The sequence below is a fragment of the Rhinolophus hipposideros genome, assembly GCF_964194185.1.
Source record: "Rhinolophus hipposideros genome assembly, chromosome: 20".
In the NCBI taxonomy this organism is placed as follows: Eukaryota; Metazoa; Chordata; class Mammalia; order Chiroptera; family Rhinolophidae; genus Rhinolophus; species Rhinolophus hipposideros.
Window position 1 is genome coordinate 36410484 of NC_138066.1, and position 16097 is coordinate 36426580.

Sequence of the window (16097 nt, forward strand, 5' to 3'; positions counted from 1 at the left end):
ATCTCATAAGTCCACACATCCAGTGGTGGAGCACATATCTGAATAAAGAACATGAATTTCTCAAATCCACAACCAAGAATCTGCCCCTGACCTACCTCCTGCTCTCAGTAAGCTGCTTGTCACTGTTGTGGGCAGTCATCCCTCATAACAGGTCTGTCACTACATGTGTGGGGACTGCGTGTGAATGGAATAGAGCTGCACAGTGATTAAGAGCACGAACTCTGTTGACTCACTTCTAGGTTCAAATCTCAGCTCCGCCCATTTGCGGCTTGTGTGATCTGAGCCTCAGTCCCCTCATCTCTATGTCTGTAAAATGGGGGTGATTCATAACAGCTCCTAAGTCATAAGCACATTGTGAGGATTGGATGAGCTGATCTATAGAAACACTCCTCGGTGTCCTATAAAAGCCAGCTGTTATTAATCTGTGGTGTGTCTGTTTTGCAGCTTGTGAGCGGAGTCACCTGGTCTGTCACCCTGCATGTCTGTCATGGTGTACCTGGCTCCCTGTGAATGTCTCTGCGACCCAATCATTTGCTTAGGTGACTCTGTCGCTCACTGTGTGCACGTCACAGTGTACCTGTATCACAATGTGAGGGTCGCTGTGCCCATCTCATTGAACACTGAGACTCACCATGTTTTATGGATTGAATTATGTCCATCCCACCCCCAAATCATATGTTTAAATCCTCACCCCCAGCACTCCAGAATATGAAATACAACCTTGTTTGGAAATAGTGTCACTGCAGATAGTATTAGGTTAAGACGAGGCTATACTGGAGTAGGGTGGCCCCTAATCCAATATGACTGGTGTTCTTATAAAAGGGAAAATTTGGACACAATCATGGGCACAGTGAGAACGCCATGTGAAGATGAAGGTAGAGATCAGGGTGAAGCTTCTACAGGCCAAGGAATGCCAAAGATTGACAGCAAACGACCCAAAGCTAGGGGAGAGGCATGGAACAGATTTCCTCACCGCCCTCAGAAGCAACCAATCCTGATGATACCTTACTTAGCTTGGACTTTTAGCCTCCAGAACGATGAGACAATAAACATCTATCGTTTAGACTACCTGGTTTGTAGTACTTGGTTATGGAAACCTTAGAAAACTAATACACCATGGGTCAGACCCTCATGTGCTCACTGGTGCCTGATGCTTTGAGGGCAGACCCTGCAGGATGGTGGGGCTGGGCTGCAGTACCAGAGGGAGCGTCCAGGTGGCGCAGAGAGCACCTAGCAGGAAGCTCAGAGGTGGAACTCAGTACCCCTCCAGGCAGGGCAGACCCGACTCCTCCACACTCCTGGGGCAACTGGGCTGCCCCTCTGAGCCGTGCCAAGCTCCTGGGACCATATCTGGAGCCCAGGGAATAGCTCTGCCCACAGAGGGCACACTGGAAGGTCACTCCCATCACCTTGGGAGAAGCTCCCCCCCACCAGGCTTCACTGAGACGCCACCAACATTCTGCACCCTCTCACGTGTAGATGGAGGTTATCATAGCTATTCTTCTGCCTTTAAAACTCTTCCCCCACCCTCCCAACAGGAAGAAGGGTCAGGAAAATACCAGGTACTAGTGTCAGAGGTGGGGGTCCAACTGGCCAGGGGTGTGTCAGGAGAATGAGAATTTTCTGGCCATGCCAAGGGAGCTGCCTGCCCCGCCAGCTAGAGGAAAGGGGTTTTTTTTTAATCTCAGTGCAATTTATGACAGGCAAACCGAGGACAGGGCCCAAAACAGCAGACAAATATCTGCCACAGGGCTAATTAAACCTCTGTGATATACAGCCTTTGGGCTCACAGGGCCCTCCCGGATTCCCGGGCTAATTGTGTCCCCCCAGCCAGGCTGCTGGGCCTGCCACAGCCTGCCCTGCTTGACCCAGCCCTCCCAGCTGTCCCCTCAGGAGTTATACCACTCCAGCTAAGCTAGGGCTCCCACCCAGAACATTGGGAGGGGTAGGCAGTTTTCAGGGCACACAAATGGCTTTTAACTCCTGCTGTGAGCATCAGCAGGTCAACAACCCCTGCACTGGCCCCTGTTCAGAACCAGCATGACTCACCCTAGCTGGACCTACACTTGGACAGGACCCGGTCCACATGTTCTCATTAACTGAAGAGGAAATTGAGTCCCAGAACAGCAGAATAGACTTTCTTCAAAATACATGAAAAGACAGTGCAAGAGCTGCGTCTAGAAGCTTCCCTGCCTTCCTCTCTACCAGCCAGATGCCAAGGCCACCTCTTCTTCATAAAGACAACCACTTTATTGAGAGCTTACTGTGTGCCAGGTGCTTTACACAGAGGATCTCTTTTAAATTTCACAACGACCTCATGAGGTGGGCACTATTATTAACCTATTACCCCACGTCACAGTGTAGAGAACTGGGCTCTGAGAGGTTTCACTGACTCAAACCTACACTTGTCTGACCCTGGAGCCCAAGTCTTTAACCACTTACTGCCCTATCCCACTTCTCCTTAAAGACTGCCAAGCCCTGATTTGAACTGCTGGGTGGGGAGGGGAGCCCTGATTTGAACTGCTGGGTAGGGATTCAAAGAAGGGCTCCTGGGGAGGCTTGAGGCTGCCCAGCCCCTATCAGGCTGAGGTGCCAGGCAGGGAGGTGCCACACCCTGGTCAGGAAGAGTGGAGCCAGACTCAGAAGGCTGGGAGGAAGGGATGTGAAGAAGGGGGAGAAGAACTAAACTTAACTCGAGAAAAGACCAAGTAAAAGCACAGCAAAAGAGTGTGCTGGTGTCTGTCTGTCTGTCTGTGATTTACACAGGAGTAGGGGGTAAATCTCTCTCTGTTCTCACCTTCCCTGAGAGATGGGCTGAGGCTGCAGCAGGGAGGGTGGGGGGTTGGATGATAGAAAAGAGCTACCCACTTGAAGGCAGGCTCATACCAGAGCTGGGGAGCTGATGGAGGTTCTCTGATGGAGGCCAGGGTAGTTGCCTGCCTCCTGTCTGTCTATATGTCCTCCATATGGAGCTGGAGGGGCTTGGGGGAAGGGAGCACTCAGGCAGGGTCCCATCTCTACCACTTCTTCCTGAGTGACAATAGACTTCAGGGCCCGGTGTCAGTGGGACCCTCAGACACTGGAATTCTCTGCCTGCCTATCCAAAGAAGGTTGGATAGAAAGAAGGTTGGAGACCATAAAATGCAGAGCCAGAGTTGTTTCAGCTGCAGTCTAGGGAAGGGGATCCTTAGGAAAGAGCTGCTTTTGCCAAAAGGTTAACAGGAGAGGAAGGTTCTCTGCTTGTCCCCAACCTTTGGACAGGCATGAAGGGCTCCCTCACCAAACCTTTAATGAGCACAATTACACTCTGGCATTTTCCCCCACAACTGCCAACATTTACTCTCCTGCCTCCCCCAGCCAGGTCCTAGATCTTGCCTCTGAGAAGGGAGCCTGGCTGGCTGGCCAAGCTTGGGCCAGTCCCTGCCCCTCTGGGCTTTAGTTCCCGTCTTTAAAGAGAGAGGGCTGAGCTAATCTCTTAGGTCCCTTGCAGGCAGTGTGGCAGTGGCAGCACAGAGCAGCTGCCTCTAAGGTGGGGGTTGGGGGAGACCAGCAGGGTGGGTATGGGGAAAGAACTGCCAGGTGGTGAGTGTCCATTGCCTTTTGTACACTGTAGAAACATTGCCTCCATTAAACCTCCTAACAACCCTGGGACGCTTTACAAATAAGGAAACTGAGGCTCAGAGTCGAAAAGAGAAGCAGGTGATAGAGCCAGTTCTCTCCCACCCTATGATTCAGGGGTAGGGGGTGCAGACATTGGAGAACTCCATCACTGTCACTTAGAGGGTCGTAAGAAGGAGTGTGGGATTCCACTCTCCCCATTGACCCAGCTGCAGAGAGAAGTGTCTGGAAGAAGAGAGACCTTCTCTGTTCCTGTCCTGGCTGCTCCCTCGATGCCCCCGAGGAGCCGCCACTGAGCCTTTTGTTCCCTCTTTCCTGCCACTTCCCCTCTCCCAAGACTGATACCTTCCTGGGGTGAAGAAACAATCCACTTTAGTGTGTGGCCACCACAGAGTGGCACCCACCCCAACCATACTGTGGGCTCAGAGAGCTGCGGTCACCCAGAGTCACACCCAAAACTCCCCAGAAGAGCCAGAGACCCCCCACCTAGAGGATAGGATAGCCTGAGTGGGGCCAGCCATGCTAACCCCCAGTCTAGACATCCCTGCTTTGCCAGAGGAAGATGCCCTGGGGGCTGAGCAACAGCTGGTCCAGGTGTCAGGGGCCAGGTGGGGGTTCCATCAGGCAAACCAGGGTCGCCATGCCTGTCTTGCCATCCAAAGTGGTAACAGAGAAAGCCTGCCACCTTCCCTGGGGACTGCTGGGTGCTGGGGATTTCAGGAGTGAGCTGGCTAAGAGGTGCTGAAAGTCACCACTCCAGCTCCAAGGAAGGGAGAGAGAGGGTATGGGAGGTGAGGGAGGGTGATGGTTCAGGGATGAGGTCACTGTCCCCAACCACTTCCCCTCCCCCAGTCTGCTGTCCTCACCCCCTATTGTCTGGGTATCCCAGAGGCCCACCTGACACCCTCAAAGATAGAGGCTTCCTCTCCTAGGCAGTGAGACTCCCTGAAAAGACCCTCAAGCCACCCTCAGGAAGGAAGTCCTTCTTGCTATCTAACCTGCAATTCTCCTTGCAGGGTCCACAGTCACAACACAGAGCAGCTGCTTCTAAGGTGGTGGGTGGGTGGGGTGGTTAGAAAGGGAGTATTAGCCTCAGTACCTCCCTGTTTAGCCTATGCTGCCAGGAAAGGCCTAGGAAACCTGACGTTGTACAGGAGGTACCCCAAACCCTACACCCCCCTCTTCTGTACACCACCCAGGATCCTGGCACAGCTCAGCCTAATCCACAGCCTGCTCCACCAGCCCAACTCTCCATAATACTGAGCAGCACCTCCCCCAAACCCCACCCCCTGCCCATGATAGCCCCATCATCCGCACTTCCAAGTTGGGGCTGGGGGAATGAATCCTGGAGCCAAAGGGAGGAGGGTTGGGAGGTCCCAGGACTGTTTGGGAGTTGTGGGTGGGAGGCAGGCAAGGAGTGTCCAGCCTATGCACATGGCTGAAGATGAGACAATCTGCTTGAAGGGGGAGGGGCGGGGCAGGAAGGCCTCCAATGACTGTGAATGACCCTGGTGGTGGAGAGGTTTGGCAAGGGTGTTCTTTGCACCCCAAAAAAGGCAATAGGAGACCTCACCTACCTCACCCCTTCCATTCTATTCTATCCCAGGGGCTGCTAAGGGTGGGTTGATTTTTGGGTTCTCTAAACTCCTTAGGAAAAACAAAGTGAATGATTAGGTTGAACCTCATCTCCAGAGAATGGTCCTCTCTGGAGGGTGGGGGTCTCACCGGCTGTGCCCTGTGGTCCGCAGCCGCCCTTCCTCTACCGGGAGCTGGAAGTTTCCGGCTAAGTTGTGGTTCTTGTCTCCCCACCTTGCCCACACACAAGGCCGGGCAGGGTCTTGGCTGCTGCCTGCAGCCCTACGGGGTCACCTACAACCAACCCCACCCGTGCGCGGCCCCCTCGGGCGCTCAGTCGGAGCAGCGCGTGGGTCAGGGATGGGGACCACCAGCGCCTACCTGAAGGGAGCTCCCGACCGGAGACGGGCCGCATGCAGCCGCCCGCCGCCCCCGGGGTGATCCGGCTCCGCGGCTCCCGGAGGTGCACGGCGGGGGAGTCCCGGGCCCGCGCGTCCCGGGACGCGGCGGCCGCGTCTTCCGAGCCCGCCCCTGGGCGGCCCGCACGGAGCAGGTGACAGGAGCCGCGCCGCCCGGAGCCGAGCACAGGCAAGTGGGCCGGCGGAGGGCCTGCGCGGTGTGGCTCCCTGGGGAGGAAAGCGAGGGGACACCCAGGGGCTCTCACTGCGGAAGGGCTGGGCCCACTGGAGAATCTCTTTTCTACCCCTGGCCGGCCAGGCCTGAGTGCCCTTCAGCTTCCAGGGGTCCCACAGCTTAGGGAAGGGGACCCCAAGGTGGTTACCTCCCCCTGGCCTCCCCCACGCCCTGCAGATTGCCCCTCTTTTAGAGGGAAGCCCAGAGAGAAGGAGAAAGTTGACATTCATGGAGCATGTACTGGGTGCCAGGAGGGATCACATTCAATCCCCATAACCACTCAGCCCGACTGGTTTGATCCCCATTTTACAGACTAGGAAATGAAAGACTCGGGCCATTAAGTAACTAATCCAAGTCACACAGGAAGTGAGCACCAGATGGGAAACTCCAGAGGGCTCCTAGGAACCGTTTCCGGAGGTCAGGGGAGGTAGCCAGCGGGCCTGCTGGGGAAAACTCACCTGTGTGCAGCAGCTGGGGGTCGTTTCTGATTTCTCCCAGGAAATCAGTGCCCTGGGGCCGGCCCACGATGGGGGTACAGTGAAGAAGCATAAAGCCAAGCAGGTTAGGGCAGGAGACAGGGGGTGGTGGCATGGCCTCCTAAGTGTGCTCTGCCATCGTTCTGTTATTGGGAAGGCAGTAACAGTAAAGAAAGCGAGTCCCAAAGAAAGGGGACAGAATTGTCTTTTGTATCCAGAGAAGATGTATCAGTGCTGCTCACCCACCTCGTGCCCAGGGCCGACCTCATGAGGACCAGGTCTTCTAGAGAGGAGGTCCCAAGCTGGGGAGCCCCGCAACGCCTCGCCCACTGCTCCCCAGTCTCCCAGCACCTCTTCCTGGCCTTCACACCCACCAGCTCACTCCTATCTTGAGGGCTCTGCCCCTGCAGTTCCCTCCCCCTGACCTTCACAGGGCTGTTTCCTTGTCACTCAGGCCTCAGCTCCAAAGTCATCTCCTGAGAACCCCGTTTCCCGGCCCCACCCCTGGTTAATTTCCCTCTTAGCACTTCTGCTGAGGCAAAGACACAATTCTTCTGCTTGGATCCTTACCTGTCTCCCTCATGAGGGCAGGGCCTTTGTTTCCCAGGGACCCAAAGCACCAGCACAAAGCTTGATGCATACCTAATAGGTGCTCAATAAATAGTTGTTGAATGAATGCATGGATTCCTTTCCCCTCTAGCGGTAAATCCACATTAAATTGTATACTGTAAATGGGTGAATTGTATGGTGTGTGACCTGCCTCTCAATAAAGCAGTTAGTAAAAATCAATCAATCAATCCATCCAGGGTGGGGATGACAGTCATGGTACACCCTGTGTCATCCTGCAGCGCACCCATCCTCTAACTCAATCCAGTCCACATCCTGCATCTGTTCATGGACAACTTTAGTTGCTCAGACTTGGAAGGGATCTTAGAGGTCATCCTGGCCTTTTTGTAACTTGTCCCTGACTTTACCCTCTGGCCTCTGCTTGAACATGCCAACGATGGGGAGCTCACTGCCTCCAGAGAAAGCGCACTCCATTGTTGGATAGTTCTCAATGATAGACATCTCATCACTGTGGGGGGCTGAAAGCTGCTTTCCTATAATGCCATGCACTGACTCTAGATCTGCTCCCCAGTCATTTGGGAAAAATACACTCCACCTTCTATAGCCAGCTAAACATGGCTGGCAGCTTCTTCCTAAGAGTTCTCCCCTCCCAGCTAAAGAGACCCATTTCCTTCAACTACTCTTCCCCTTCCCCAAGGCCACCTCCTCCAGGAAGGCCCTCCTCTGAGCTCCCAGGACACCTTATATGGGTCACTAGCACGGTACTTATCACAGTATTGAACTGTCTCTCCCAAACCCTGCCCTGACCAGCCCACTGTACTCAGTGGGTTAATCCTGCCCAGTTCCCTTGCAATGTTGACCTGAACTAAGCAACTCAATAAAAATTTGTTGAATAAATGGCTTGTAGATGTTTTATTATTCCAGTCACATCCCCCTAAACTTCTTTAAGCTTTCAATGTCCTCCTTAGAACAGAAAAAGGGATAGCATCACCTTCCCCATCCTCAACCCTGTCCTTGATTATGCTGTCCCTGAACTTTTCTGCACTCTTCGGTCACACAGCTGAGGGGCCATGAAACCCCCCAGGTCTATTTTCGTGTGACACGTTGTTGAGTTCAGCCTCCCCATCTAGTCTAGAGAGTGATTCCTTGAACTGTGAGCAAGAGACCTTATGTTAAGCTTGCTGGCTCTCCCGTTCTGCCCAGCCTGTTGAAATCATTCAGCAGGACCACAGGTGCCAGCTTAGTGCCACCACAAAGACGTGGCTTCACCTAGATACCTAGGAATAACACTCCTAAACTCCAACCCCACACGCAGACAAAACACTGCCATTCGTTGTGGGCCATCTACATTCCAGGGCCTTCCCACACCTTTATCAACCCATTTTATCTTTCCAAGAGCTCTGAAAGGTGGTATTCCTCTGAAAAGGGAGGGAGGCTCTGAGAGGTTAGTTTACCAGCCCAAGGTCACACAGCTAGAAAGGGGTGGAGTTGAACCCTATCTGGTTGACTACAAACTCTAGGCTCTTTCTTCTATGTTATGGTGCTTCTAAAGGCCTTATCTCAATATGCCCTGTGAATATTTTCCTATAAAGGTGGGCTAAGAAGGAAGAATAAAGAAAACCTCTTCCTGGTAATGAGAGTTAAAGATGCCACGTGTTGCTGATGCCCCTTGCCCACCTACCACTCATCCAAGGAGGGATTCAGGTCCCTGGCTGTTGCCCTCTTCCTGGCCAAAAAAATGACCCTTAGTCTAAATAAAGCTACCGAGTCTCTAGTTGGGCCGCTCAGTTCTCACTGCTGCCCAGTCTCATCCTGTTATCTCCTCTTCCTTTGTTTTGTCTGTGATCAATCCCCAGCCTGGCACACCGAAGGCCACCAGTACAAACCGCTGGGTTTGAGGAATGAACCAACTCTCACTGTGGGTGCAAGAAGTGGAATGGGCTGTGTGGGCTGAGGCAAGTTACTTTCCCTCTCTGAACTTCAGTTTCCTTCTCTGTAAAATGAGGCAGTTGATACATAAAAAAAATTGCTGAGGGTGATGTGAGATCATCTCTGACATAATATATGCCCAATTAATAATACGGGCATCATTAATGAGGTGTTATAATCTCCACTTTAGAAGCAGGGACACTGAGGCTCAGAGAGGTGAAGGGATTTTGCAACCCATATTACCAGCTTGGAAGTGGTCTATACAGAACAGGTGCCCAGGTGAGCCTGACCTTAAGGATATGCCCTCTTCCCTGCCCCAGGGCACCTTCCATAATTGCTGGACAAAAAATATGAGATGGTTATATTAATCGTTCACACTAATAACACCAAGGGCCCAGCTGAGGCAAAGCCTGTCGCAAAGGGGCTTAGGCCAGGAGCCATAGATGTCTGCCTGGCCAGCAGTTTCTAGTCTTCTCATAGCCTGGACTAGGGTGGGGTGGCAGCATAATTCTGAGCCGCTGGGGTCCAGGCAGGTGAGAGAAGCCCCAACCTCAAGTTGGCCTGCCCTGCCCATCACGGGTCCTTTCCATTCCCACTGAAAGGGCAGAATCACTAATGGCTTGAACAAGTCCACTGTGTTCCCTCCCCCCTTGGGCCAGCCTTTTGCCTCCTAAAATAGCCCAGAGCTACCATGTGCCCAGGGCGGCTCTTCACCCATTGCAAATCCCCCTGAAATTAAATCCCCATCCTGCCTCAAGCAGGATGGCACCACCTCCTGCCACTGCTGGGCTCCAGGGCTGGCCAGACTCCCCCCAATGGAAACTGGGACAGTTGTCCTTCACAGTGACCGAGACATAAATCCCCAAATAATGAGACAGGCACTCTAAACACAGAACCAGACACGGTGCTAATTGGTTTACTCTGGGCAGGCATGACGTGAAGACAACAGCAATGGGCCTCGGTTTCCCAGCCAGTCAAACGGGGTAGGGGGATGTGATGACTTCCGGTGTCCCTACCTGGGCTGATTATCTGTGCCCACTGACCAGCCTCACACCCAGACCCCCATATGAGAACAATAACTTCTCAGATATAAAAGCAAAGCTTGGGTCCAGGTCTTGAAGTAGGGAGGCACAAATCATCCCTACCATATCTAGAAACACCTTCCTTCCACTAAAAAGAAAAAAGAAAAAACAACCAAACAACCAAACCAAGACTCAGTCCTTCCCAGTATGCACGAGGATGGGGGTGAGGATGAGAGCAGGGAAGCCAGGAGGGCCCAGCGCATTCTCCCGCTCCTCATGTGAGGCTGGTAATGGATTCTTGGACGAGCCAAAGGTCCTCAGTTTGCAGTAATCAGGATGAGATTATCACATTAAACTTTGAAAGTCTTTGCTCAAAAAGAAACAACAGCAGCTGACACCCTTGACTCCCCCAACTTTGCCACTGTCACCCTCTCCTGGACAAACTCCAGATACCAGCCATGCAGAGGCTCCCCCTGCACCAGCTAGAGGCAGGGGGGATGGACAGGATAACCTCTCCCAGACGAGCCTGCTTCTGAGTTGTGGTGAGATGGGAGGGGGAGGAATCAGGGAGAGGGTGAGCATGTGTCTGCAGGAGGAATTTGAAGGGCCCCATGAGAACTAGAGTAATGTGGAGTCAGCAAACATGCACTTAAATTACAACTTTGACACTAACCTGTGGCTGGGAACATGTCCTTTTCTCCACACCTCAGTTTCCTCATCTGTGAAATGGGGATAATCATAATAACCCCAGGCTGACAGCTGAGAAGATTAAATAAGATAACATACAGAAAATACCCTGCAAGCTGGACAGAGCCATTGTGATGTGAGGAATGACATTAGCTACATAAAATAGGAGGAACACTGATAAGACTACAGTAAGAACTTCCTCTCAGCTGTGCATTGGAAACTAATGGGGCAAAAAGAAAAAGAAGACAAATGGGCCTGGAACCCCAAAAACCTCACCAATGATCCCCTCTCCCAGCCCAGGGTGTCCATCCCATGCCCAGACTAAATTGCTCCCTTCCTGCCCATCGTCTTGCCTCCAATGCTGCCAGCCTGTCCTCAATCTTTCTCAGCCCAGAGCTGTATCCAACTTGTGTTTGTTGCCAGTGCAATGGAAATTATTTCAACCTCCTCACCCAGCTTGGCAGAGCTGCTTGCGTTGTGTAGGAGAGGCTGGAGCTACAGGACAGGAGGCTGGGAACCGGGGTGCCCACAGCAGGAGTGGCCCTCTTCTCAAAATATTAGCTGCAGTAGCAGCAGTCTAGAAGGCAGTCAGCTTACTGGGGGGACTTCCCCATACAGCCCCATGGAAGGGACGGGAAAGGCTGAGGGCCCAGGGGTCCTCGCTGGGACCTTGGCTACCTTTCCCTCTTACTTAAAGAGCTGCATTCAAAAGAGGTTGGGAGAGGCCCTGACTACTAGCCAGGATCAACCCTGTGGAAATTAAGATCTTTGAGTCTCCCTGACCCACCTTTCATTTCCTGATGCTTTCATTTAGTTTGTTCAAGAGAATCCTCCCACCATAGCCCACTCCACCAGACCTTGGGGGTCCTTTCCCCTTCCCCAGTATGAGAAACTGAACCTAACCCATCCTAACCTCAGAAGGATGGAGGCAGAGGGTGGGTGAGGATGACCCTGAAAATCCAGGGTCGTCTAGAGCACAAGGGAGGGGCAAGCCTCCAAGCCTACTGGCTGAGGGAGACAATGGGGTGGCCAAGGTCCCCTTTGCTGGCCAGGGAGCAGCTGCCGACCACATCAAGGAGTCTTCCTCTCAAATTGGTCCAGCGAGTGGAAGCACATGGCAGTTACAGGCCATGAAGGAGGTCTTTCAAAGGAACCTCCATGAAGGAACCTTTCAACTGAAAGGTTCCAAGAAATGCCCCAAGGATGGCCCACGCCCCCCAGGCCCTCTGTCCAGCTTCCAGGCTCCCGGCTGCTTCCGACAGCAGGGCTGCTCCAGGACCTTGGCTGAGAGGCAGCTTGGGGCTCAGGACCCAGCCATGGTTCTGCAGCCATCAGACTTTGGGCAAGTTGCTTCACCTCTCTGATCTGTAAAACAGGCCCAATAGTATTACTATCTATCTCACAGGTTTGATAGGAGAATTAAGCGACGATATAGGGAGAGTGCCTGCCTTTGTGGCTGGCACACAGTAGAGGCTCAGTAAAATCACTGAATAAACATTTGTTGAACACCTACTATATGTCAGGCCCTCCATTCTATGCCTGGGGAGCCAGCAGTGAGGAGCGGTCCTGAGGGGCCCTCATGATGCCTGCAATCTAGGAGCGATAGGCACACTAATAAGGGATAAACACACAAGGTCAGAGAGGATGAGTGAGCAGGGGACAGTGCAGCCTAAACCTGGTTAGTATGAAGGACAGGCCTGCCTGAGGGTCCTCAACCATGGTGGCTCACTGGAATTGCCTGGCAACTTGGAAAACTTCTGATGCCTGGGCCCCTACTCAGGGATTCTGCTGGGATTGGTCCCGGGTGCAGCTTGGGCACGGGGGCTTTTAAATTCTGCCCAGGTGATTCTGATGTGTGTCCAGGGGTGAGAACCCCGCGCCCTGCAGTACTTCCAAGTGTTGGCCACATGAGCAGCACCCGGGCTTGTCAGGCACCCTGGGCTGGGCCCCAACCCCGGGGGTTCCGATTCTGGGTGGGGAGAGGCCCAGCATCTGCCTTTCTAACAAGTGCCCAGGTGATTCTGCAGCATAGAGAGGTCTAGAGATGCGTGTCAGAGAGCACATCCCAGCTGAGAGCCCTTAGCGCTGACCCCAGCCACTCCCACGGAGACCACCTGCTGCTTCAGTACAACTATCCCTCCTTCTCACCCTCAGCCTGAGAGGCCCCGCCTCCTTTCTCAGCCCGTCAAGTCCTGCACAGGTGCCTAAGCTTACTCCTGAAACCTGAAGGTCCCCATCTGTAGGCTTGGACTGTTTCCCCACCACCCTCAACCCTTAGCTGAGTCCCCCTGCCATTCAGTTCCATGTCCACGCTTCGTGTCTGCCGAGACCCTGAGCTCCCTGGGGTGGAGCTGGCTCCTCCAAGTATGTGGCACCAAGCCTGGCACCCCACAGAGGACTGGTCCTTGTTGAAGGAAGACCAAATCTGCCCCAGCCTTCCCTGGCATAGCTGCCACACCTGGGCCAAAGATGCCAGGATTGTGAGCTACTTCTCCAGAGATCCCTGCTCTACCCTCTTCTCCTGCCCTGGGTCTCTGGTCCTGGGACTCCTCCAGTGGAGTCTGACTCCTCTCCCTCCCACTGCACTCTTAGCCCTGCCCTAGGGGTCAGGCCCTGGGACGCGAGACATTGCACAGTTATGTTCCCCTTGCACAGAGCCGCTCCATCATACTCCTGCATCCCAGCTGGAGTCAGGTCCCACCCCCTTTAGAAGCCTGGCCTAAGGGATGCCCACCCCTTCCTTAAGAGACGCACTGTAGTGTACCCATACTGCCCCAGTTCAAATCCTACCTCTGCCACTTCCTGTGTGACCTTGGCCACCTCTGTGCCTCAGTTTCCCCATCTGTAAAATAAGGATAAATCGTACCTCTTTTAGAGGGTCATTACTGGGGTTAAATGAATCAATATTTGTAAAGTCTTTAACAAACAAGTACAAGGTAAATAATGTTTAAAAATATGGGATTCTAGGAAGGTGATGCTTTAGTCAGTCAACCAAGGAGGTCCAGACAATGCACCAGGTCTGGGAGGCTGGGATTAAGACTCCATTTTACAGGTGAGGAGACTGAGGATCCAGCAGAGAAAGTAACTTGTCCCAGAGGACATGCAAACCTCGGGTCTGTGTCATTTTAAGCGTTCTCTCTTCAAGTAGCCCCAGGCCCAGCTCCCTCCCTCCTCAGGCGCCTGGCCTGGCCTAGATGGGCTCTGTGCCCTGCACGCACTGACAGAGGCCTCTTTGTACCCCTGCCCAGGGTCACACCCTGAGCTTGGAGCCAGGGGCCGGACAAGCACCCTGTGTCTGGGGCTGTTTCACCGCCAGCTCTGCGGCCACTCTGGCTGCTCCAGCCACGTGCTCTGGGTGGGTGGATCCAAGAGCCATACCCCCTAGGCCTTCCAGTCCCCCCCACCCGAACCTCCGCTGGGCATCCCTGACTCTCCCTTGGCTGCATTCAGGCAGGAGACAGACGGGGAAGGAGCCCCAAGGAAAACACCCCAGTTCATGGTCTCCACCCTGTGCAAACTCCAGGGGCCAGACTCTGAGGTGTTTGGGGCCTTGGAGGAAGGGAGAGGCAGGAGCTGAGGGTGTGGGGAATGACATCGAGCTCACGCTGGGCACGTGGGAAGGGCTGTGCTGAGATCCTGGGGAGTGGGACAGTCATTACCCTGTCCTTTCTACCTCCTTCATCTTTCTTCAATCTGTTCCCTTCTCTTTACCACCTGGATTGGCATAACGGCCTCCCCAGTGTCCTCCCTGCCTCCACTTCTCCACTTCTTGCCCTCCCAGTCTGCTCCCCACATGGCCAGGAGTCTTTTAAAAAGGCACATCTTATCGTGTCACTCTCCTGCCTCCAACCTTCAAAACCTCCTCCTTTCCTTTAAGAGAATTTTTACTTCAGCCTGGAAGATCTGAGCCCTATGTACCTCCCCCAAACCCTAAGGTTATTACTGGTAAAAGTAACACTGATGCTAGTTAGAACCGGATACAACAAAATTTGTTATTGACTAAAATGGACAGAAGAATCCAGTCTTGACCACAAGTCTTTTTTTAAATTTAAATCTTCCAAAATTGGAGAGGAGTTTACCCAGTAAATTTCACAATAGCAGAGACTGGGGTCAGGAGCTTTTGATCGATGCCAAATTGATCAATGAATCAAATCTTGGCAGCAAAATTTATACAGAATTGACGCCAGTGAACATAATTCCCGTAAAATTAAAATGGAATGAAAAAACAAGTGGAAATTTGTTTAACTGTACCATAGAGAAAAAAAATTGAAAAATCTGATCAAGAAATTAAGTTGGACGAATAGCGTTCAAACTGGAAAATACTTTCTAAAAAAGTCTCCAGTGTTGGTATGTTTGGTTTAAAATGTTTGCATTCAAAACATCCTTGGGGTCAAAATGTCCAGGTCAACATATCCTGTGCTCCTCTGATCTGTTTTTGTACCACTCCCTACCTTGCTTCTGATACTCCAGCCACACTGGGTTCTTTCTCTCCCTGGAGCACAGTATGCTCTCCTCTAGAAACCTGTTCATTCTGCCTGGATCACTCTTTTCCTCCTGGGTCCTACCTCCCCTTCTCAGGCTGATGCTGAAATATCACATCCTGAGAAACCTTCCCTCCTTGCCCTCCTTAAGGTAGATTTCCTTCTTGCCTCCTTGTAGTGTTTCTTATTCACCTTATTCCTCCTTGAAATCCCAGAGCAGGTCCTAGCAAGTATAACACACAGTAGGTGCTCAATAAACATTTGTTTAAAGAACGAATAAATCAGTATCACTGGGGTGAGGGTTAGGGGAATGGGTTGGGGTTTACAAGGGCCTCTGAGAGAGAAAAGGGAAAGTCTTCTACTCTATCCCCCACTTACTCATGACGGTAAGTTCCAGATAAGTCCATGTCAGCAGGAGAGAAAAGAGGAGATAGTACCAGTCCTGCTTAATTTCTGCCTCTTGCCCAGCTTCCCAAGGTCTAGAGCCATGTGCCAATGGGCCAGCTGCCCCCAGCTGGGCTGCACCCCCCCCCCCAGCCTGGCTCCCACATCTGGATGTGGGCCAGGCTATTTGGGGAAACTTCCTGATCCCCTCTCTGGCCTCTCTGCCCCCACACCTCATCCTGCAGGCCCGGGAATAGCTGTCCCCAGTCTCAACCTAGGGACAATCTCATTCCCAATTCGCACCCAGATGGTTGAAACCATCTCTAAAAGCTTCTCGTTTCCCTCTCCCCTCAGGAAGCTGCTAACTAGGACAGCAGATCTCAGAACGAGGTCACAGAATGCTACCTGCTCCTACACTCTCTTCCCAACTGGAGACACAAGTGGGCCCAGTAAAGATGGAGGGGGAGATGCAAGGAGAGCCGAGAAATGGCTGCAGCCTGGAGTTCTTTTTGCCCAAGGAGCAGCTCTGGCTCAGTCCGGGGAGGAAGCCTGGCTATGGGGAGTGAGGAGACCAGGGTTCGAGTCCAGTCTCTGCCTGAATGGAGATTTTGTCACCTCTCCAGGTGCTCAGGGGGCAGGATGAGATAGTTCTGTATATAGTACAGCACCATACAAAATCCAGGGATGGAAAAACCCTTGAGGTACCAGAGTGATCTTTCTGGAAT